The 24,160-nt window shown below is 42.5% G+C and overlaps 1 protein-coding gene across 9 annotated transcripts in view; it reads right to left on the minus strand.

Annotated features, from left to right (window-relative positions):
- The window catches only part of ATXN1 (ataxin 1), a 217,477-nt gene that overhangs the window by 81,834 nt on the left and 111,483 nt on the right, over window positions 1-24,160 (minus strand). For 8 of the 9 annotated variants that reach the window (XM_041413205.1, XM_041413210.1, XM_041413202.1 and 5 more), the window contains one exon: window positions 6,797-6,920. The gene's annotated coding sequence lies outside the window, so the exon portion shown is untranslated. Of the gene's footprint in view, window positions 1-6,796; window positions 6,921-19,475; window positions 19,600-24,160 lie in introns of those variants that run through there. The other variant, XM_041413211.1, reaches the window with a different exon arrangement.

A 24,160-nucleotide genomic window follows, 5' to 3' on the forward strand; every position in this document is an offset into this window, starting at 1 on the left:
CTATGAATATGAAAAGTGTCAGCTCCTCTAGTGCTCTTCCTGTTGCTCCACCCTGAGTATCAAACTCCCTTTTACTTCACTAGAGGTTCATGTTACCTGAAGTTTCTTTTTGTCAGCTATTTACACTAGAAATGATAAATCAAGCTGTTGAGAAGACACATTTTATCTGCCAGAGACACAAACTCCTGGCAGCTGAAGGCTTAAAGCACAATTTGCCCAATGCCTCCATTAAGGACACTTCTGTTGCAAGGAATCTCCGTAGCTCTGTTTACAAATGTACCCCCGTCTGGGAAGCCAACCCACATTTTGCCCAACTTCTTTCAACTGACACAGCTTTTGTAATATTTTAGCAGGATTCATTGCAGTCAAACTTTGGAACTGAGACACAGGGAATTTATAAATCACCACCCCAATTCTTGACTGAAGGTTGCCTGGCACAGAAAACCACAAATAGTGTTCCTCCCCTCATCTCATGCAGCCCTCACTCCCCAAACAGATTTCTTTTATTACTAGTGCAATAACTTGGTAATAAGTTGCACTACTGCAATAAACTTTATTTGCCATAGTAGGGAGGGTTTTTCTTTTATTTAAAGAGCTGCCAAGAAAACTCATTAGAAATAAATAAAAACCAGCATCTCCGGTTTGCTTAGTCTGTCTCTAATTCTGACACCTCAACAGGAAAAGAAGCTAAAGGCAATCCTGTCAACTTGCTTATCTTCTTCCTCTTGACCTTTGTGCCATCAGGTGCCTCTGAAACATTCATCAGTGTCTGTAGCTGGAAGCAGCAAAGCTGATTAACAGCAAGAAACATAAAACTCACTGAGAAGGAAACCTGATAGCATCAATACAGCCAGTTCGAATAAAAGTATCTGATACTCCTTCCCAAAATATGCATCCATGGTCACCATGCCTAGCAGGCTGCAAACAAACCTGAAATAAATATGAATGAACAAGTTGTTCAGAATAATATTCTGACAGAAAGGGCTCATGATTCCTCTTAACTAACCTACCGCCATCAGCAGCCTTTCCTTTTGAATGCACGCTCCAAAGAGAAAACGGGAAAAAATCTCCTCTCTAGGAGAGCTTAATTTATATTCTCTTCTTGCTGCTGCCACAAACATTATCAGCTTTGAGAGAAGCACTGGCAGGTTATGAGATACTGTTAGGGTCATCATGGGCGCAGCAAACCAGCTCACAAGCAATGCTAACTATCACAGCAGCACAAGAAAGCGGCAGTGAAACACAAGAAGTGTAAGAAAAGCGGAAAGAAAATCTCACAGGCATGAGACACCTGTGTTTTGATCAGCTTCACCCCAGAAACAACCTGCAAATAGTAGGGCAGCTTTCATGCCATGCTATAAACCTGTGAAGGCTGGGCTTGGTTCCCAATTCTTCTTCTTGGTTTCACTGGAAGTTTCTTGGACCAAGCAGAGTTGCCAACAAGGCTCAGAAATTTCTCCAGTTGGCACCACCAAGTTAAAGATAAGGAACCAACATCTATGGTGCTGAATTACAGGAGATGCTTTTTGTGGTCTCATGGACCACACTGGTATTGTGATCACTAACAAAGGCATAATTCACCTGCCTGCCTTGCTGCATTTACTCACTCCAATGCACTGTGCACTAGGACTGTCTGGACTTCTCTAATGCCAAATCATGAAACAAAGCTGACAGCAAAAAGCTGGGGCAGCAGTTAAAGTGACTGCCAAAGAGAAATCTGTTTGCTCAAGCAAAAGCTGTTCTCAGTCCAAACATGGGAGTCGTAATCTTACAGCCATTTGCTTGGAAGACAATGAAGGGAAGGCAGAACAGACTGGAAAACTACAGCTTGCCACGGTAGAGAAGAGAACAATCTTTGTGCCCAGATTTCTTTGCTCTGCAGGGTAAGTTTTACAAAGCTGACAACCAGTAGCAACATGTAGTGGCCTCAGGCGTCATGCCTGCCTATCAAAGACTTGGATTTTAGACCTGGAGAAATTATAGCTTCTCACTTCTCTGGAACCTATACTGGACAAGAAGAAAGCAAGTGAGTAATGAATGATCTCACTGAAAATATTTTAATACATGGATTGCATACTATAAGCCATAAACTTAGGATTGCAGGGAGAACTGGGAGGAGATATGGAGAAAGAAAACATTATGTATTGACAGGAACACCATAGCCAAAAAAACAACCAGCTGGGTTGCTGGTACAACAGCTAAGTCATCTACTGGAGTGGTAGGGGCTGGCACACTCAATGGAAAGTATGGGTCCAGCAGATAAGCCCTGGAGACATAAGAGGAAGCTCAGCAGTTCAGGCTAGAAAAGACAGAGAGAAAAAGGCAGCTTAGGAAATCATTAGTTGAAGAGCCAGCCAGCAGGAATGTGGAGAAGAGAAAGGTGAATCCAAGGATGCAGCACAGATGTGAATAAAAAAAGGTATTTGGTCCTCTGGAGCACTGGTGGCTTACAGCTTCATCGCTTGCATGTCCTTCTGCAGGACTTGAAGCCTCTCTGCTGGGTGGCAGGTGCAAGCAGGCACGGCCCAGCTCTTGCCTGCTGCCCCTGTGTGTCCATACACTGATCATACAGGGGATTCCCCAACAACAAAACAGCTCAGCTTCTGCCAGCTGCCAAAGCCAGTTTGCCACCCATGCAGTCTGAGGATGGCTGTAGCTTCAAGGCCGAGAGAGGGGGTGAGCTGACCTGATGCAGAGAAATGCCCACCACCACCACTCACTTTGCATCTGCACGGGCACGCTTGCCCTGCAGGATTTCTGCAGCATCCATTTTAATCCAATGTTCAACAGCTAAAGTAAACTGCCAAACTGAAGGCCCAGAGTTATGGTCAGAGACTTTTTTTTGAAGCCCCACAAGAGACTCAAACTGTTTCAGCTTCCTCTCCCAAACGACAGCCTTGAGCTGTTCTCGCCTGACTGCCGGAAGCCTGTGACGTGAAATAAAAGCCAGGAAATATGACTTTCTGAATAAACATTTATTTGGTGAGAAATACTTCTGATTTTTTTGGCAGAGAAATGGCAGAAACCTGAAGCCCTATGTATAGCATGCCTGCAGAGAGCAATTTCTATTTAAAGGGAAGCTGCAGCTGTCTGTAGCTCTTAATGAAGAATAATGCCTAGGAATAAATTACTGCTGTTTCTGAGAGACATTTCTCAAATTAAAGCGATTCTTCCCTTTTTCCCTCTCACTATAAATACCGAGTGGCATGTACTGGGCTGTTGTTTGGAAGAACGGACACATGCAGCTCTGCTCTTTTCTCAGCAGCCTGGTAATTTCCATAGAAAACCATGGGGTGATTTAGCACATGGATACCAAAGTGACACAAAAGCAGAGACATCCAGAATCATTAAGCCTGCATGTGTCAAAGCTTCCCGTAGCTCTTCCAAGGTGTGCACAGCTCAGAACAGAAACCAGGCATCACTTCCAACCATGCCACAAACCCGGTGTTGAGGCTCCAGGCGTGGGAGATGGCTGCTCACAGAAAACCGCCACAAAAGGCTCGCTAACCTTCAATTTCCATCACTTGCACAAGCCTCCTCCCCGAGGGGCTGCTGCAGCAGCAGGACGGGCAGGCGGAGAAGGTGATGCTCTGGGGAGAGGGTGTGCCTGGGCTGCAGCCAGCCTGGCCAGGCAGCTCAGGAAGCAGCACTGACATCAGCTCCAGGAGCTGTCGCTCCCAGACCCGTCGCAGCTCCACGTGCCAGGAAAAACAGCCGGCAGCCAGGGGGGGAGTACATGGGAGATAGGACCCAGGGTAAAGGAAGCAAGGAGGGCCAAGGAACAGAAAGAGAAGGCAGCAGCTCAAAAATGGGATGGAACTGGGGCTAAGCCATGCGTAACCATGGTCCCCCCAGGACCTTCTTCAGAAGCAGCAGGTTCCCCACTGAAGGCAGGGCATAGAAAGCCTGTCTGGGCTAGAAGTGGGGATGTTTACTATCCTACCATCTGCAGTTTGCCCAAAATAACAGTTATAGATCAACTAAACACGTTTCTGTTATTGACACATACTGGATTTAGAGATTTATTTTCCATTTCCCACAAACCGTGCCAGAGGTTTTCGCATAAGCACAGAAAAAAAAATAATGTGAAGAAATGCCTGCGAGTGAAGAACATGAAGAGTTTATTCATTGCTCCTGTTAGAATGTGTTTGTGTGGCTAGCACTCCAAAAAAGCTGTGGCATATGTTTTCAGGATGGAAAAAAAAAACCTCAGGATACCTACATCCTACCAGAAAATTACAAAACCGTATGCTGGAATACAGAAGGTACCCTCCAGCAAGAGCAAAGGAGCCTTGTCTTGCCTCATTTTCACCCTTACTAAAATAAAAGTTCCTCCTTAACGGACCCTCCTGACATCCCTTTTTCTCTCCCCAGAACTGGAATATGGACTTGATTTGTACAAGCACTGCTATTCCAGAAATGCATTTCATCCAAATGAAGAGAGCAGGAAAAAGGAAGCGAGAAATTTGTACTGTTTAGTAAACAGGCAGTTTCTAGGTGGATACAAGACACTGGTCTCAATTTACTGCACTCCTCCCTCCTCACACCCCCCTTCCTCTGAAATTTGCCTGGGTGGCAAAAGGAGACAGCAGAAGGGAAGAGAACAGCTACTACTTGCAGTGGGAAAGGTTTGATCATTTTCCCCACATCGTAACATGACAACACCCTGCAAACAGGGAATAGAGAGGAATATTTTTAAGTAAATTCACTGTATGCCAGTATTTCCTTTCAGGAGAAACACTGTACCTCCTCACCTCTGGTATTCTTGCCTCCCTAAGAGGTAAAAGGAAAGAGGAGAGGAGGAGCCTAGCTGACTGCCTCCTTCTTGCAGCAGTGTCCTCCAAGCAGAAGCCAGGTAACGAAATATGCTCTCAAGGAACTGCTAAAAATCTCTCCATGACCTACAAATGATTCCTCAAAAGGAACCAGTCCTGGATGCCAGGGTAAGAGCAATTCTCAAGAACACTTTTTCCCATCCATACCTGGTGAGAAGAGTGCTGCTTTTTCTGCACTAACCCAGGCCTCCTGAGTATAATCAGGGTTTTGGCACCAACAATAGCAGAACATCACAGTGTGCTTTAAGAGAGCTGATTTTAAACCATTTAGGACAGGGCAGAATGTAATGATCACACTGATGGCATCTTCAACAGATGTTCCATCCCCTGCAGTGGCTGATGATTGCCTCCTTCAGTTTACCTGGCTGATCTGGCACACCACATACCTTACAGGACCCAGGGGATGCTCTCCTTCATGTGAGGTGGTGCTGCTGTTCTGTTGCAATCAGTAGAGGTGATTGCAACATCTTAAACAAACATCTCCTGTTATCCCAACAGCTCTGCATGCTATGATGGTTGTTACTATTATTATTATTATTATTATTATTATTATTATTATTATTATTATTATTTAAGGCTGTCCTTTCCTGTTCTAGGATGCCAGCATGCAAAGTAAGTTCTTGTGGTTATAAAGAAGCCTTTTGAAGTGTGGGAATATGCCTGCTTGGGTACATGGGACAGTGAGAGGCTCCCCATCTCAGAGGCCCATTAGTCATCTTAATGAGCTACTAACTTGGTAGCTTAGTGGGAACTAGTAAGTAAAAATTCCAGATGTTTGCTTTGTTAACTATTTCACTGTAGATCAAAGCAGGTGGGAATGGCAACAGATGACAAAAAATTTCAGTGTCTTCTCTAATATTTATTTTGCAACTGGTTCTTGGGAAAGCAGCACCGCTTTTACTCTGTCTCAATCTGCTTCCCAAAGCCAGAACCCAAAGGGAAAAGCAGAGCAAAGGAGGGCATCCAACTCTGAGGGAGCTAGAAGGCAGGCCAGAAAATATATTTATTTTTACTACATTAATGGAAAGTGTACAAACTAATTTGCTCCAACTGGAAGAATCCGCAGCTTGTTTTATCACTACTAACATCTTGAAGGACCACTGCATACTCTGGGCATAAGAATTAAATACTAACTTGCCTAATTTGGAAATCCCCATGGTTCTTTCTTAAGAAAAAAATAAGGATTATTCTAAAACCTGGCAGGTAGAGAACTCTTGTTTTCCTCTTTTTGTGAGAATGTTTACATTTGATCTGCATGTTTGCCCATTTCAACCCAGAAAAGCAGTGGGCTGCATAAGAAAAAACAATGAACATAAAAATATTCATGCTTTCTCTTTAGCCATCTCTCATGGGAACATTTTTTTTTTTATTAATACCACAGTTTAATCAAGGTCTCAGTTGAATGGCTGCATTTCCCTTGGAAAGGTGTGCTACTCCAGTTGCCATGAACACAAACCTCTGAGAGGAACATTTGTACTGGAAATAAACTAATATGAAAAACTGACCATCAGGAGATTCGAATACCAGAAATAACTACAGAAATAACTATATTTGCATTCCTCTAATTTGAAGGTGGTCAAATAACTTCAACCATTGTGCAAGCATGCATAAAACTCCTGAATCCAACCTGTAGATTCATGGACTGTTATCCATAGTATTTTTCATTCTTGTTAGGCTACACAGTCACATGGCCTTCCAATGCAGGCTCGCATATTTAACTAAAAAGCAATAGCAGTATGACAAATAACTGTAGCAGTCCAAGGAAAAGAAACCCTCCATCTTTCCTCAGATAATATTAGTATTCCCTTAAACCCATTAAAAGAATAAAAAAATTACGACGGAGAGAAATTCAAGTTTTTGGTGCTCAGTGCATCACAGGGAGGAGAACAAACACTACAGGGCAGATACTACCTCCCAAAAGACACAATTAGAAGTGTTTGTTATCACTGCTAGGAACTCACAACATTCACTTTGCTCTTCTTCAGGGAATTCTGGATTATCCTTTAGCATGAAGATTTTTCAGAAGCTGTTGGATTGTTCACAGGTCCTCACTGGCTTTCCTCTTTCAAATAAAGTAAGGTAGAGCTGTAAAACAAAAGCAAAACCAAGTAAGAAAGGAAAGCAAGGAACAAAAAGAGGAAAATCCACAGACTTGTTTAACAAATGAACAATTGACTCCTACATCTCCTTGAAGCAAATGCATTTTTAATGAGCTTCCAAGATGGAGATTCTAGAACAAAGTGAGTGTATGGCAAACACTGATCTAGGATAGGAAGAGTCATTTGCCCTGAACATATTATCACAGAATATTAAAACCCAGTTCAGAATTGCTGAAGCAGACACATAATTAAAATAATTCTTGGATATTTCTGTTGTTGTAACACAAGAAAGAAAAAACTATTTGGAGTTGCTCTTTAGAAAAGCATCTGCAAACAAAGTCCATAATGTGCAGAGAGATCCACACAGGAAGATTTTTGTTCTCAATGAACTCCTCCAAGGAAATTCAAACACCTATCTATTTTCATGGCTATCTGCAATATTATAACAGAGGAGTACTGAATCCAAAAATACACACATACACACACGTCCTCTCTGTTCCTCAGTAGAAAGTATTTTTCATATTCACGATTTTTAACATTGTGTGGCTCTTTCAATGATTTTTTGGATAAAATTTAAGTGCAGACCAACTCTTAATTTATTTTTTTTATCTACTACACAAGGTATCAGACTATCCTCAACGTTTTTACTGGGGTCTGAGGAAACTGCTGGGTTTCATTTTTATGTGAACCCCACACAGAATACTTAAAATGAAGTGTATATTTCCACAGACCCAAATTGAACATTTTTTCCTTGAGCCAGGTTCCCATGATCTCCTTGTGCTTCCCAAATTCTTAATTTTACTATGTGCCACCAACATTTCCTACCTCCTTAAACATTTCACACATCACTTCAGGATTTGTGCACATGGATCCCATTATGGTAGAATGATATGGTTTATCCCTCATGGTAGAATCCATGTCCTCAAATCAAAAACAAGTGCAGGACCAAACTCTATACCTTAGACAGTGCAAATTTTCTTCACTTGTTGGAGGAAACGAGGCAATCCAGAAAATTATTCATTTGACCTATCAAGCATCTGGTTTAGGGCAGCATGATTCACTCTCTAGAAAGGTCTGGCTCTCTCCATAAAGTGAGTCTAGACACTGAGCTCAGATTAGATGGCTACATATGAATGCAGATGAATCTCACACTACATGAAGGCAGGAAACAAGTCAGACAGATGGACAAGTGCAGTACATGGGTGAAGAGCAGAAGTAAGACAATGCAATGATTAAAAAGTTGCTATTCAAGAGAAGTTTACACCTATGACTGTTTTAGTTGAACATACAAAGAAACAAGAACAAAATCTTCCAAAGCCCAAAGCAGTATCTGCCCAGCTGACCCAGTTTTGGTGTAGGACTACTCCTGGATTTACTGGCTAAGGATACGCCCTCATGGAGCAGCATCTGTAAACAGCATCCAGCTGGCTGGGACTTGAGCAGGCACCTGGCAGTGATGATGACAGTGACCACTAGTCTCAAGGTACAGGTGTCTTTGACCTCTCCCTGATGGACTGTAGCAATGCAAGATACCTGTTACAAAAATCTTCCCAGTTTAAGACACAGGAGTTTCTCAGAAGCTAAAACTCCTGTGTGACAGAGGCACCGCTACCTCAAGAGCCTTCAGATACCCAGGCCCTGGCTATACTTCCAAGACTTTGGTCAACAACTTCTCTGCTCTACTGAAGTGGGACTCCGCTGTTTATCTGACAGAGAAACACACCATCAGACATGGTCTCATAAGATTTTTAACTTTAGAAAGCAGGCCAAAGAGAGAGAAAATTTCAAGTTTTTTATTAAAAAAAATAAAAAACTTGAAATTTGCTTAAAACCAAACCAATTTATTTTCAAGCCATTTATTTTTTTTTCTTTAAATTACGAGAATCTCACAATTAAAAAACCTCCATCTCAGCTCGAAATACTTAAACCATTTTGTTTGTAAGTGTTAAAATTAAAGATTGTAGAATTTGCAAATTATTTATGGGTTTTTTCCCCCAATAATTTGGCAACCCTCAAAATTGCAGTTTTTAATCCTTATCTCTTGTCAATCAGCATTCAGGGGAACCTTCAAATGACTGTGAGAAAATATTTAACTTTTCCAACAAAAATAGATGGCTTCCAATTATTTCTAGTAAGAGCAGGGACTATTACTCCTTGCAAACTCCTGCTTGGATAGACTCCTGTGAGTCTCCCTGGCGAGTCAGCTGTGTGTAACCCTGGGCTGACACCCACCACACTCAGTGACTAAGTCCTTCCACTAACTTCCACAAGTAGGTTAGGATTTTGATTCTGTTCAAGCTAGCAAGGCTCCCACTGCCCAAACCAGGGCTTTGATCACTGAGTCAGCAGCGAGGCTGCTTGCTAGCTGTGCAGGGACCTTGCTGTCAGCCTGGAACGTGGCTTGCAGACCCCAGCGCAGGGACACAGGAACAGGCCACAAGCAGCACAGGGCCGTGGTGGTACTCTGGGGCAGATACCTTCTCCCCACACTCACGTTTCACAGGAAAGATGACATAAAGCAAGGTTGTTTACACCCCAGGCAAAAACAGGGGCAAGAGACCTAGTGTTTACCACAGGGTGCCTTTGTACCATGCACACAGCCAGTTATTGTGGAGCAGATTATGCACTATAAATTCACAAGCTAATTTGCTACAACTTGCTCAGTTGACCTTTCCCATAGGCACTTCACTCTGTGAGAGCCAAGTCATGTCTGCCTGCAAATGTTCCCAAGCACTTTTATACTTAAGATTTAAAGATAGCATAGCACAAAATTCAGGCTGCATGGAGATGCTGCTTCTTGAAGCACAACCCTCACCTGAAGAGCAGAGCACTCAGTCCCTAATTGGGACAATCTTTTCACTATGCAGATCTGATGGGCTCTGATGACATGCTCTTCCTGGAACATGTAAAACAGCCATAACTTGGATGGACCAGCAGAGAAGCTGGTTTGCAGTACAATTAGGTCTTAACCAGACTTTGTGACTGAAGCTTCAACATGATAACAAATCATTAACACGTACACGGTTACCGATCACATCTCCGCTATAAATGGGAAGCGTTACCAAGGAAGCTGTTTCTCATGGTCCCACAGCATTACGGTTACTCAAATATCACAGCATAGCCCTGTCTTTGAGAGCTAAAAAGGACACTGTGCTGACAGATTAGAAGGGTAATTGAGACATGAACAGATCTCAAATCAAAGAACATGGAAGTACTTCTCGGGAGTATTTTGAGACTAAAATTGGACCCCAGGGCAATCAACAAATAAGGACTGTAGTACAAGAGAGCAACTGCAAATTGGCAAAACTTGAAAACCAGAAGTTGGCTACGTGCAATATCCTGTATTTATTCCAAGAAAAGGTCATGCTCTCCCATTTTGCTTTGAAGATCAGGCAGTGAGAGATTACCGTTTTACTAGTCCTTTCCTGCAGGTTTTTAATTGTCATCCCTTGCTCTCTTGCATGACATAATTTGGTTTTCCTAATTCGCAAATCAGCATAAGCTAATAAAACTGTTTAAGAGACAGCAGCCTTGTGCCCAAGTTGTTTCGTTGTTCACTATTATCCCTCAACTAATCCTTCAACTCAAATAAAACCATAATTCATTTCCTGCTTTATTCTCCCTCTACATTAAATAGTTTTAGACAGGTTCAATCCTGCCTCACTGCAAATGGGAAAGGCGAGGTTTTATCTCCCTGGAGCGTGCATGATTTCAATTACCTAATATATGTATCATCTATCATGTCAAGAAAAAAAAGTCTAAATTATTTTCAACAGGTTTAGCTGACTTTACACAATGAGAAAAGATTCTACCAACTGAGAATTTACTATCTTTTAAATTTCAAGTTAATAAAAGCTTTTCTAAACCAGCCATTCCAAACTTTGCCCATCTGAAAATCTTCTGACATTTTGTCTAGTGTATAAAGGCTGCTGCTGATGTTCTGCTAGTGTAAAAATTACTTAAATCCCAATTATGCCTAAAATTCATGCTATGGTGAAGCAATATCACCTTAGGACAGAAGAGGTTTTGTTTGCATAAAACAGGCAGGCATCACTCTGATTTCTGTTTAGCATCCATTCCTCATCTGAAGCTTGATCCTCCAAGGCTTTGTCATGCAAACAAACATTTTCCATGGCTTTGCATGTGGTCCACAGTGAAATGCCCAACTTCACAAGGTGTTATACCCACTTTGTGCTGGGTGAATAACTGTATCTGGGTGCATGGGAACAGTAAATCAAGTTGTTAGCACTTTGTGTATCCTGCAGGTCCTAAACCAGAAAAGCAGGATGCAGATCATGGAGCTCAGACAGGGAAGCAATCCCTCCCACCCCACAATTTGTAGCAGAGGGAAGAACATTTATGTTGCCCTCCCCAGTTCTGTGAACATGGGACATCCCAGCACGTCTTTCCTGTGCGAAAAGCATCTCCAACGCGAGTGCTTACTCAGAGGGAAAATGCAGGACAGGAACATCTACCTGTGAACACACAGAGATGGGAGCAGCACATGGGGCTGAAAGGGCAAGGCTGCAGCTCCAGTGCAGGAGTCACTACTGAAGGTGGCCACTGACTGTGCACAACTAACGTTAGGTGTGAGTCATCTAGGAATTGGTGTCCCGAGATTTAATCTAAAGACCATTACTCATCTTTGCTTCACCCACAGCAGGTATTTTTCATTACTTAAGGCTCAGGTAAACCACCCCTCATTTTAGCATCAGCCTAGGCAAACAGACTGAGAGCTTCTAGCTGTACTCACTGGACTCATCTGCCCTTCTAAACCTCTTTATCTGGAAACCACGGAAGTAACTTTGCTCCCAGAGCCTTCTCCACTGCTCGTTACCCATTCCCTAACCTCAACACCTGTGAACAAGTGATTGGAAAACAGATGAAGGTTCATCACTGCAGTTGTACTTGGGAAAAAATGCAGAACAGCTCAAATGCACACTCTCCATTTACATGATGTCTAATAACAATACAAACACAAATCTAACTGGGACCTCAGAGACATCACTTTTACACGAATAATACCAATCACAACCATACTCCTTATCTGTACTTCACTAATACCCAGTTTTTCCAAAAAGGCATGAGGTTAGACTGTGCTTAACCCTGTGCTTCACTTAGTGGGCTCAGTTTCCATGCTCCACATGATTTTCCCCCAGAAAGAGAGTGCAGCATAAGGTATTAAAATAGCAGGTCAAAAGGTGGGCTGTGGGTGCAACACACAATGCAGGTGAAAACTAAGAGGAGCTTATTCAGGTTGTTTTGGCTAAGCAGGAACAGTGCAGAGCCACAAGAAAAATACCTCACAAATACCTCCTATCAGATGTCAATGATGTACTTCTTAATAAAAATCCATCACCTTATTCACATCAGCACCCCCTATTTGCCACTTTATTATGGCTATCAAAGCAGGAATACTGGTGGGCGGGGGGGAGGAAATTTCAACACAGATCTACATTTCTCTTAGGATGTCAATTTTCTTCATTCTCATACAGAGGTTTAGAGTAAAAACAACTCTGCTGTCTGTGCGCTTGTAACAGTCATTTCTACAGGTCTTCTAAGCAGAAGAGATTGAGAAAAGAATGCAAATGGTCCATAATAATTCAGGCTGAGAGCCAGTAATGTTGGACAGATATAAGCAATCAAAATAACCACTCTGGATGCTTCTGTTACATGACATAAATATTTCTCTTTTTCTTTTATGGAAGCTATTATGCAAAAAATGCAGCTCAGCCCTGAGTAGAAACAATGAGCCTCCTGCATATTTGAAGAACTGCAGCACCTTATTAACTTGCTACAGATGACAGCAAGCTCAAGGGCCTTCATAACATGTACAGACACCTCTCATACGATGGCCACAGCTCTCCTGCAAAGATAGTGTTGAAAGGAGAATCCAAATGATGTGAGTTGCAAACAGTAGCAGCACCAAAAGCAATGGCTGAGATTCTGTTTAATTGCAGTTATTTTAAGCAGCCAGAGACAAAACCTCCTAAAGAAGATTGTTAATGCTACAACCCAGAAAACCAGAGAAGAGGCTTCATTTCTGGTGGCAGCAGTAATTCCAGGAGATGCCCACAGTACCGACGTCTTGGTGCCGGTAAGATTTGAGTTTGGGCCATGGCCTTTGCCTCACTGGGTTCAGCCACAGGTGCCCAGAGCTATTCATCTGCTTACACAAAGTTTTCAGGGAGCAGCTTCCCCATCTCCTCTACCTGTGCAGCAGACAGAGCTGAGGAGGACCCGACTTAGAGCAGCTGCCAGGCTGGGGGGACACACACGGGCGCAGGCACGAACAATGCCACCACGTGAGCTTAGCTTCCTTAGGAAGCCAGCCCAGAACGCACCCTTAACCTTCTCCCCACTTCCAGTGCTGCCACGTCTTCTGCGCCGCTGATGCAACGTGATACGGAGCTGGAAAACAAAGGCACTATTGACTAACTTTTTTTGCAGGATTAAGATGACTATGCTGGCTTACAACAAAGATTTCAACGATTTCAACACCGAGCGCTAAGTAACAGGAACACAGTTTGGCAGTAATTCCAGAGATTACCTGTTGAAACATTAATGACAAACATCTTTTGATGTGGGCTGCTTTATGTGGTGCAAAAGGCAGCGCTGTAATTATGCATTTCCTTTCTATGAATCTAGTATTTAACAGTAAAGCATTACTGGGGGGGCTGCGCACATGTATGTATGTTTGTGCACGTGTGTGTGCGCACGTGTGTGTGTGTGTGTGTGTGTGTGTGTGTGTGTGTGTGTGTGTGAGGAAATACTCCACAGCTGAGCCTGCAATTTACCAGGGTGGCTGCACGTAGTAAATCTGCAACAGGGGAGCTCAGCCGTTTCATTCATCCTGCACGGAGCAGAGGGCTAAAACAATTGCCACGCTTAAGACAAATGTCAGTGTGAGTCATACCAGCCAGAGCGCAAACATGTTTGCTGTCGGGTGAGTCAGAATATCACATCGTGAATTCACAAATCTTCCTATAAATAATAATTTCTGAAATTGTTGCATTTCTTTATTACAATGGAATTTTAAGTATGATGCCAAATCCATAAAGGCTTTCCTGACTACAAAGAAAATGTTTTTTCTCCTATTCCCTTTTGCTTCTTATTGCGTGTATCTGCCTACAGTAGTAGGCTGTCTACGGTACCTGAAGTGGCAATTGCATTGATTCACACTCAGGAAAATGCAAGCATGGCTCAAAATAGGTCCAAATGAGAGACAGCCCCCGTCCCCCTAAAAAAAAAAAAACCTAAATATAAGCAGTAGGACCTCTCACTTACTGGATGTGCTTTCTACATCTTTTCTGATGCCGTAATTCTGACAAGCTTTAGCATGTTCAGCATTCAGAGAAAACGAACGTCATGCTGGCATGAGACACAGAGCAGCTGAGAAAAGGGGTGAGAAATGCTGGAGAAGTGGTGAGAGAGGCCAGGGCAGCATGGTGCATGTGAGCAAGGCGAACTGTGCCTACACTGTGCTCCACAGTGTGAGCACCCACAGCTAAAGCACCGTCCCTGCTTCAGGGAGTGCTCAGCCCTAATACAGCGTGCAGAGACCATTCCTCCCCACAAATACAAACGGACCTGGTAACAAAATTAATGCACTGTAATAATTGGCAATGATTATCCTTGACTGCCTCTAATTCAGGAAAGTATCTGAATCAGAAGTTATGCAAGTGCCTTTCGAAATAGGGCTGAACTCCAGGATATGACCAAATTTATGTAGGAGACTCCTGATAAAGATATGTGTCGTGTCTGTGAGCAAGGGGGTAAAAAGTGTTTTGGTTTTTGGTTTTTGGGGGAGTGTTTCTAACTTGATTTTCAGTTGGGAATTTATTCTCTTCTTACATGAAAGGGAATTCATACACGTACAAATCTCCTTACATCAAATCAAGACAGTCTTGCTTTCGTCTAATTGTTTTGTGGAATAACCACTCAGAAGTTCATTTCTGTTACCTTTCTCAAGCAAAATAAAAGGCCTTTTAGAAAAATTTTATTGCTAAAACAATGAAATCCTCCTGGGAATGACTTCGTTATGGAGATCAAGTGACAGTTTCTTTTATCTAGCCAAGCAGCAAGTCTGCATTTATAAAAGGCATTCTATGCACGAAGTACAGTGAGTAGGAGGACATGAAAATGCTATTTTTAAACCAGATTTCAGCGTTCCTCCCATACAGATTTCCTGGAATAATAACAGCAACAACAATAATGATAATTAATAATGCCAAAAAAGGAGTATCACCTAAAAGGTGAGTGGCATGTGAGAAAGCAAATTGTAGTTAAGGACTTGTAAGATTTAGGGACAAATGTAGGGTCCTTTCAAATAAACTGGAATTGTGCCATGAATTTTACAGGATTTGAGATTTGCCCCCTAAATTTCATACTGCTTTTTTTTTTTTCAAAAAAAGGCATGTGCAACATATGCTGCATGTCTACCATTTGTTTTCTTGCAGCAATTGTTATTTTCAGAAACACCACTAAATGAGAAGTTAACTGTGGAGCTGATGCTAGCACTGTGCTTGGGTAAGTGACCATGGCAGCTTTTGGAGCTGGGGAAGAAAGGGAAAAAAGCCCTGAAAAAATCCAGGGCCAAGCAATGTTTTCAAATGCAACAAGAATAAGGGTAGGATGCAGACTTTGACCCAAAGCTTAAAAGATGACTCTGTAAAGATCCTTTTCTGCTTTGCTGACCTCTGGACCTGTCTCTCAGGACACTCACAGAGCAAAGAAGTTGAAATAACAAATACAGAGAAAGTGTGGGTCAAATCCTTCCTCTCTCTACCAGGAATACCTGTCTCCACCACACTTGGAGTGAAATTTTCTAAGGGCAGAAGTTAGCCACAATTACCAGAAGACTGCTACTCAATTGTGCTATTGTCTATGAGTAGTAATTAGAATAACCAAGAAGACAAACAAGAACAATAAAAATGAATGAAAGTGAGCAGGCAGTAACAAAATGCCTGGGACGCCGAGGTGCAACATGAAACCCACTGGAGCTCTGGCACTTGAGAGTAGCCCAGCAGTAGGAAACCCCCATTTCCCATGAGATGAGAGCAAGGCAGAGAAATCACACACACTGTCTGTCCCTCTCTTACACTCAGCAGCTCTAACACAGACACACGTTGTAGTCTGGCACTGACTCATGTTTCAAACTTGGGAGCAGCCCCCAAGACACGCCTGCACACAACCCCTGCTCATCCCGTGGCTCCTGCTGGTGTCATGAGGTACCAACCTTGTCCAAGTGATTTTCATCCTTGTTTTTAATCCAGTGCAAACCCCTCAACAGCAGTAGCATGAAATGTGGAGGAGCAGTCTTGGCATGCTACCAAGCCAGTGAAAAATTCACCACCTAGCTAAATCAGGTATGGTCTGTTTCTGAGGACCATTCAGGGTATGTTTGGAGGCACTTCCACTCTTTCACTCTCCTACAAGACAAATTGTCTTGTCATTAACCTTTATTTGCCTTTTAAACAGTAAAATGTAAGTCTGTTAAACCACAGAATTCCAATTTGATATTTTGATCATCTCCATCTGCTTAATGGGAAACGTGCAGTGGTAAGAGAGGAAAAAAAAAGTATGACTGGAATAAGTTAGTGCTGTTTTCCTTTTTTGTCCATTGCTTGCTGCCAAACATGCTTTGCTGCTGGTCACTTGCCTTACTCACTGCCAGCAAGTACTCAGCTGGGCACGTCACCAAAATTTAACCCTCAATAAAATTAAATCGCAATAATGCTTTGCACTCATTTAGGGTTTTACATACCACAAACACTGTGAAAAAAATAACTGCACACTCTGTAACACCCCTGCAAGGTAAATTGAGTATTGTTATTCATACCTTATGCAAAAGAGAATTTCACTGGAGATGGGATAATTGACCTGCCCAAAGCTATGTAACACAGGTGTTCCTGTTTCCTGGTTCTCTCTCTATGCCAACAGACCAATTTCAGCCTTTTCTGAAATTCAGAGTGAGGTCTGCTTTCATTTCTGCCTCTATCTGCTGCTGAAGGAAAGCAGGGAGCGGTCTTCTGTACCCAGTGGTATGAGTGGTAGTACATGGGTGCTGTGGGAGTGGTCCCTGGCTGCATTGCCTGTGGTGGACCGGAATCAACAGGACTGCAGCACTGCTGTTTCTACCTCCCTATAGTAAGAGAGGATTAGATGCAGAAAATTATTTGATCTATAGTCGACCTACAATAATTTATTAATAATTTGGTAAAAGGAACATTAGAAGCCTTTTTCACAAAAGACTACCAAGTTTTAGCTGATCTGGATGTCTTCTAGTACTGCAAGGAGGACAGTAGAGGACTCAGCAGTGTACCACACACTGCTCCTCATACTCCCTCTCTCTTCTCCTCAACAGTAAAAAAGGGTAGGACTAAATAAATAAAGGTTTCATCCCAGACAAACGACGGCAGGGCAGGAGCAGTGCCCACTGCCTGCTCCTGTGGGCTGCAGCTACTCCTGCTCACTGCCACATGGCAGGAAACGCCACAGTGGGCTTGCCTTCAGCCACCACTAGTGTACTGAATGGACCTGAACTGAGGTGAAAACCCTCACATGTAACCGGCTGGACAACAGATTAATGTAGTCAGAGATCCTGTTACAACACCAGCTGTTCCTCCTGCACCACGACCAACAGCCGTGGTACCAACAGGTAGGTGAGACCCAAGCACACTTACTGCATTAGGAATTAAAGGGTTTTTCCTGTAAAAGATCTGTATGTTTATGTGCAGCAACACGATGAAGACAGAAACATTAACTACCAGCCCTACCAGTGGATGCAATTATCCCAGTTCGAAAGAGGGCTTTTACTGGCAGAGCTCATCCCTGTTCACAGACCAAGTAAGCCCTACCTTTGATCAAAGCAATTAAGACTGGAAAAGCACTTGAACACACTGATCAGCTCCTGAGCTAGGAGAAGGTTTAAGTAGAGGGGTTTATCTCTCACAGCCTCTCACTTTTAACCACATTTGGTTGGGTCAGGGCCGACTTGGTGCAACCAGATCCTCAGCCCGAACTGCAGGTTTTGACTGCCTTGAAACTGTAGCTCAAGCCAAAGCCTCTTTAGCTATCACACCTAAGAGCACTGCCACCCCTGCAGATCAGCAGATGAGCTCCATAGTTTAAGTGGATTAGCTGTGCTGAACAACCCTGCTACATTCAGTTCCCCTGCTCAGTGCTTGAGCTTCAGTCACCAGTGATCTTTTGCTGCTCCAGGAGGTTTTGCTGCAGAGGACAGAACTAGGCTAAGGAGAAGCTTATGCTGTCCCCAGGCTATAGGTGTGGGCTCCTCAAGGAGCTCAGTGAGCCAGTAGTGTTCCTGGAAGATCACCCCCTTCCACACCCTCTCTGGCATCAGAGTGTGGGGTTGGCTTCCCATTACATTGCGTGACCAGGATGAAAAATATAAGCCTAACACACCACATACCACCTTGTCAGGACTTCTTATGAAAAATCCTCAGCAGTGGCACACAGCAGAGCAGTGCATACACCACCACACTAGCAGGATGCCCTCCTTATGCCACCTGTCTTAGTCCAGGAGGAAGAGCCTCTGCTGTGTTTTAGCAGCTACAAACCTCTGTTCACATAAACCTCACAATTTCCCATGTACACCATATCCTTCTCTCAGCCACTCCTCCCAAAGGCAGCAGGCAGAAGCGCTGCTAACAGAGCATAATCAGTGTGAAGTTGTAACAGTGTGGGGGAATGTGGCAATTCATGGAAAATGGCTTCGACCAAAAGGCAATTAGCAGTGAGTCTAAATGCAGCAGCAGAAGGGAGTGGTTTCCTAACAAAACAAGCCCTGTAAAAAAAAAAAAAAAACAACAAACAAACAAACAACAAAAAAAAAAACTACCCTAATACTTGCTTTCCTCAAACAAGCAGCATTCTCAGGACACTGAAAGCATGTGGAAAAAAATACCTCTGTGAAGCTTTTTGTAAAGATTATTCTTTACAGACACATTTGGCAGCCCTTTCTGCTCTGTCTCCTAATGCTATTGAGTATAACTATGTTAAGTCAATAAGCAAAGCCACTCAAAGGGGTTTTTTTGAGGTTTTCTAGGCCAAGAGAGGAAGCAGTGCAATAGGAAAGTTTTCAGAAGTGGGAGTTGTGCCTGCCTTGCTTCTAATTGTAGTGAAACTGTCAACCTCTGTGTTGTGTTTCAAGACTTTACACTTCAAAATCATTCCCTCTGTGCTTTGAATTGCTATACTTTTAAGCTAACTACTTCTGAAAGTGGTGTTTAAGAAATGACATCTTCAACCACATTTAACGTTGAGAATAAATCTAAATTTGCAAAGTCTCATTGGGTCCCTGCAAAAGTGTAGTTTTTTTATTGTACTTGACAGCCAATCTATTGGAAAGTATCTGTGCAGAAATTTAGTTTAAATTACTTCATATCAAGACATTTAAGAGAAAATGGGGGATTGCTATAAGTTAAAAATAATTATGCTCTTTTTGCCTTAGGGAAAAAAATCACCAACATTCAAGCAGCAAACAGCATCAAAACCAATTAGTAACCTTACAACTTACCTCTGTGCAGGCATGTATTGATTGTATTTCAGAATCATCTCCAAACACACATGGCTAAAACGACTGAACACGCCTGACTTGTTTTCTCCCTTGTAAACCGCCAAAAGTGGAAGCAGGTTCAGGAACTATGGTGGGAATTACAGGCCTGTGGAAGGATGTTCTCTGCTAAACTGCAGGGAGCTGAGGGAACCTTGAGCTTTCCAAGTGCTCCTGGACACATTTGAATATCAGGGTAATTAGAAGGCCGTGCTTCTTTCATGCTGTCATGAAACACAGAATATTTATTTTGCTTCAGCTTTAATAATTTTAAAATATGGAAGATCATTTCAGTAGAGTCTAAGTAGAATCAGTAATGCTCAGATATATTTACACTCAGTTGCTCAGTGTGGTAAAACTAATTCAGGGTAAAGGTAAATTCTTGGGGAGACAGAATAGGCAAGTAAGCAGCTCAGAATGTGCAGGCTCAGTCAGCTCAATCAGGAGGAGCTATTTTCTACCTAGTGTGCCAGTGCCCAGCACAAGGAGGCCCCAAGAATGACTCCAGTTCCCAAGTAACACTTTCACTAAGCCGAAAATTATACTGTACCTTATGGGGCTGAACAACTTTGAAGTATTATCTTGAGGTCTGCCAAAGCTGTTCCAGATGCCAGGCTTCAATTTAAGCCTATCTATTTTTCATATCCTTCTCCCAGCCTGCCGTCTCCCCGGTTTAAAGGAGGACAGCACACTATTTAACCCTGACAAAAAAGCTCCTACTGCTGCTTGGGAATGACTCCCTCCATAGCATTTGGAAATCACACTGATCACCTTGCAAGGAAGTCCCACCCCACTCCCTGCTCACCACATGATAGATGCTTGGCTAGGCCAAGCGGAGGGGCTGCAAACAAGCTCCTGCATTGGCACTGCTTATTCCTGCACTTGAGAAGGAGGGGTATGTGGCCTTCCCTCTGCATTCTGCTCATCATCATTTCTCCATGCATGGATATGATTCCTCTTCACCTATTTCCAAACTAGTGGGGAAAAAAAAAAAAAAACAACCAAAAAAACCCCCATAACCAGACAGGAGCAATGATGGCAGAGAGCCTTCTACTTCAAACTCCAGCACCAGCTCACGCACGAAGTGAGGAAACACAGCCCTGTCACAAGGGAAACAGCTGAGCTATTGCAAACAACAGCAACCCTTCTGACTTCACCAGAAAGTGCCCAACCCAAAACTAAGTTTCCGAGTGGAAAGGCTGCCCTCCACTTACCATGCACACTCCAGCAGAGCTGGATCACTTCTCAAATACCCCTTGTCTGCCACAGCAGTTCAGCAAACATTGCCATCTAATCAAGCCCACAGTACACTAATCCCTTCCTGGCTTGGCAGAAGGTGAGTACAAAGTTTTTGCTAATCTTGCATTTATAGTAATTTTCCTCTCCCCGTCACATTGTGTGAATCATCCCTGCTTCCAAGCATCAAAGAGTTAATAGAAGAAAGAACCACCCTACTATGTGCTTCACTCAAGGGTAAGTCGACTGGCCAGCTACCAAAGCAGATTGTTAAAGACTGCACTGAGCTCCTGATGTTTTTTTCTCAACTGCAGTAACATAAGGATTGAATGTGGACATAAATGTAAACCTAGACCACATCTGCTGATAAAGCTAAGTCTTTGTACTTGCACAACTGCCATTAACTGTACACAAAATACTTAAATTTCATTAATTCTTCATTCAAAAGCTGACCTGCAGTCTGCCCGAGGCAGCCAATGTGAACTGCAGGCTCAGCAGAATTGCACATTAAAGACAGAAGGGAAACAGATTATAATACAAAATCAGACTGCTAGGAAAGTGAATCATTTGTGCAACTGTTAAACACTCAGAGCATTTTGGACACACTTTATCACACCAGATTACAGCACAGCTCTGGTGGCTCTCTTCTGAATGGCAGCATAACAGGTAACAGGTTTGTGTTATTTACCCCTTTCATCACAGGCATGGACAAAACTGGTGCCTTCAGGACTCTGTCATATTCCACTATTAAACTTTTCTTTTGAATTAATTGAAGATACTTCGCTATTTGAAGATTTCTACTTTCCCATAATTGCGTTAATAGCTTGGAGTGTATGTGCATACGTGAAACATTTCTTACCAAATATCTCTCAGGGAACTTCAGATGTGCATCTTTGCCATAAGCATTCCCGCTTCTTCTCATAAGATAGCTTTGATACAGTATTCCAATTCTAACTTATTTTTTGGTAAGATACTTCCACCTTGCATTCATACCTGTCAGACATGGAATGTGGAGTTCCCTGGGTTAACTATTTGCAAACTATTTGAAGGTTTTTCCATTGCCCATCAGGTATAAGCAGCTAAGACCTACCTAATAGGACTCCATCTCTAGACAGTTTCATTTTGAATGACATACATTACCTTGGGCCAGCTTATTTCCATGTTGATTCATGTTCTGCGCTGCTGTGACCTCTAAAGAGAACAACTCAGGGACTCATCTGTCCCAAAGCCATTTGTCTCCTGTTTTAGATTCCTTCCTATTTCAAGTGTACCATAACTGACCTATAGGCACGAAATCCACTCAGGGATGTGACTGGTGACCCTTTCTACGCTTTGTATTAACAAGGTTATTTACAAGATCATTATTAACAAGAGGAAAATATTTTAATTTGCTAGCAAATTCAATTTTCACATCTATGATCAACACAATCATGTCTACAAATAGATGTTTACTCTTACACGCAGGGCTTGGAGACACAAAACATTATGTATTCCTTAACTGTCCCCATGGCATCTATACCTAATACTGTAATCTCAAATTATGCAGAAGTCTGTGGTAACCCAGTTTGTTTTCAGTTATCCAGCACCTTTCTAGTTCATGAATAGTTTAATTTAAAAAAAAGGGGGGGGAGGGAAGCTTATGATAAAAATTCATACCCAGATTTCAAAGACCTAACAGTGTTGGAAGGTGCACAGTAAATCATGCTCAGAATACTTCATGCAAAAATATCAATCAAGAATTTTTGGTGCTTCCACTCAGAGCTGCTTAAATTTGTGATTCATGTGGGAAGCCATTACTAACAACAACAACAACAGTCTCTGCAACAAAAATGTAGAAACTAGAGTTGAATCTTTGGGTTGAGAAGCACAGTGACTTTGCACAGGAATTGCACACACCCCATCTACTGGATTTTCAGAAGACTGAGAATTTTAACAGCAGCAAGGCAAGTTTACCTTGCATTGGAATTATTTACTAAGCAATGCCTGTGAGATTAGTGCTTGATGAAGGTACAAGAGACCATCACCTATCCCAGAACAACCACAAAGCAATCCAGAACTGACAAAACTGTTCAGAGCCTACAATGGTAGAAATACAGGTCACAAGCTAAAAAAAGTAACCCGAATCATCACGGCACCTTGTACATTGTGACAGAAACCTAATAAAGAATCAGAGAAAATGTTCCAGCTGACAAAGGTATTGGTTTTGCTGAGTGCCTGCTGCGCAGCCTGCCTTGCTGCCTTTAAGAGCAGGGGCAGGGGTAACATCCAGCAGAACAGATAAAGGCAGCAAGCGCTCACCCACAGCAGAACTTCAGTCAGTCTGCTGTTGTGCCACCTCTGCAGCACTCCGGGAGCACAGCCATTGTCACTTTTAATTCAAGAAAGTTGCATGCCACGTCATTAGAAGAATTCACAACAAACTTCAGTCACTGAGTCAGAAATGGAACTCGAGTTACGCTTTGTCAATCTGTATGTTTGATCGTGGCAAATCAAATTATCTGCTCGCCTCTGCTGAAAGCTTCCCAAAGCCAGTGCAATCTCCCTCTCCTCTAGTGGTCTGCAGTGCCTTTGTAGCAGATGGTGAAAGCACTGAGAGTAAATCCAGCTACTGGGAACACGGATAGTTTGATTGGAGTGTAAAATTGTGACACTTCTTTCCCCAATAAATTAGTAATGTTAATCTATCCACACTGCCACATCAACATTACCAGCCAGTGTCTGCCTGTTCCTTTCTAACTCCATAGTTGCAGGCAAGGGCTCACAGAAGTGGCCAACAGCCACCACAATGTCAATCTATGGTCTTAGGAGACTAAATACATTTAAATCTGTCAATACACTCTTTATATGAAACTTGTGTAACAGGTTGGCTGTTACTGACAGTTGTGTGAAATAGATGGTAGTGCATGATATAGATTAGGGGGATTTTCAATGCCTCTTCACTTTTCACCCTGGATTTCAAATTTGTTTATTTACCAGTGAAGAAACTCATTCTTGACCACTGGTTTCTTTTACCAGTGCCCTGTCACACAGATGTATAATGGACACGATTTCTAGTAAAAGCCAAAATCACAGAAATTTTATTTTCACATAGGGTCAGAGATGTTTTGAAAACAGACTTTTCAGTTACCTATGAAGTTTAGAGGAAGTTTCAGTGTTACAGAAAGAAAATTTTGTTTTTCCTTCACTTGCTACTCTCCTCCTCACACACCAAAGCCTGCTCTTGCATCCAGTGTCACTTCAGCAGAGTGCACTGGGTTCAGAGCAATGTAATCCATTAAATGTCCAGTTTTCATACAACAGATTAAGTTTTGTTTTAAAATGTTGTCTTTACTCAGAGCATTTAAAACCAGCTGTTTGATAAGAGGCTACTGTTGCTGCTCACCCTTTCTTTCCATTTTCTGTGCAGAAGTTGT

The sequence above is a fragment of the Onychostruthus taczanowskii genome, unplaced genomic scaffold (genome assembly GCF_017590055.1).
Source record: "Onychostruthus taczanowskii isolate IOZ18803 unplaced genomic scaffold, ASM1759005v1 scaffold40, whole genome shotgun sequence".
NCBI lineage: Eukaryota > Metazoa > Chordata > Aves > Passeriformes > Passeridae > Onychostruthus > Onychostruthus taczanowskii.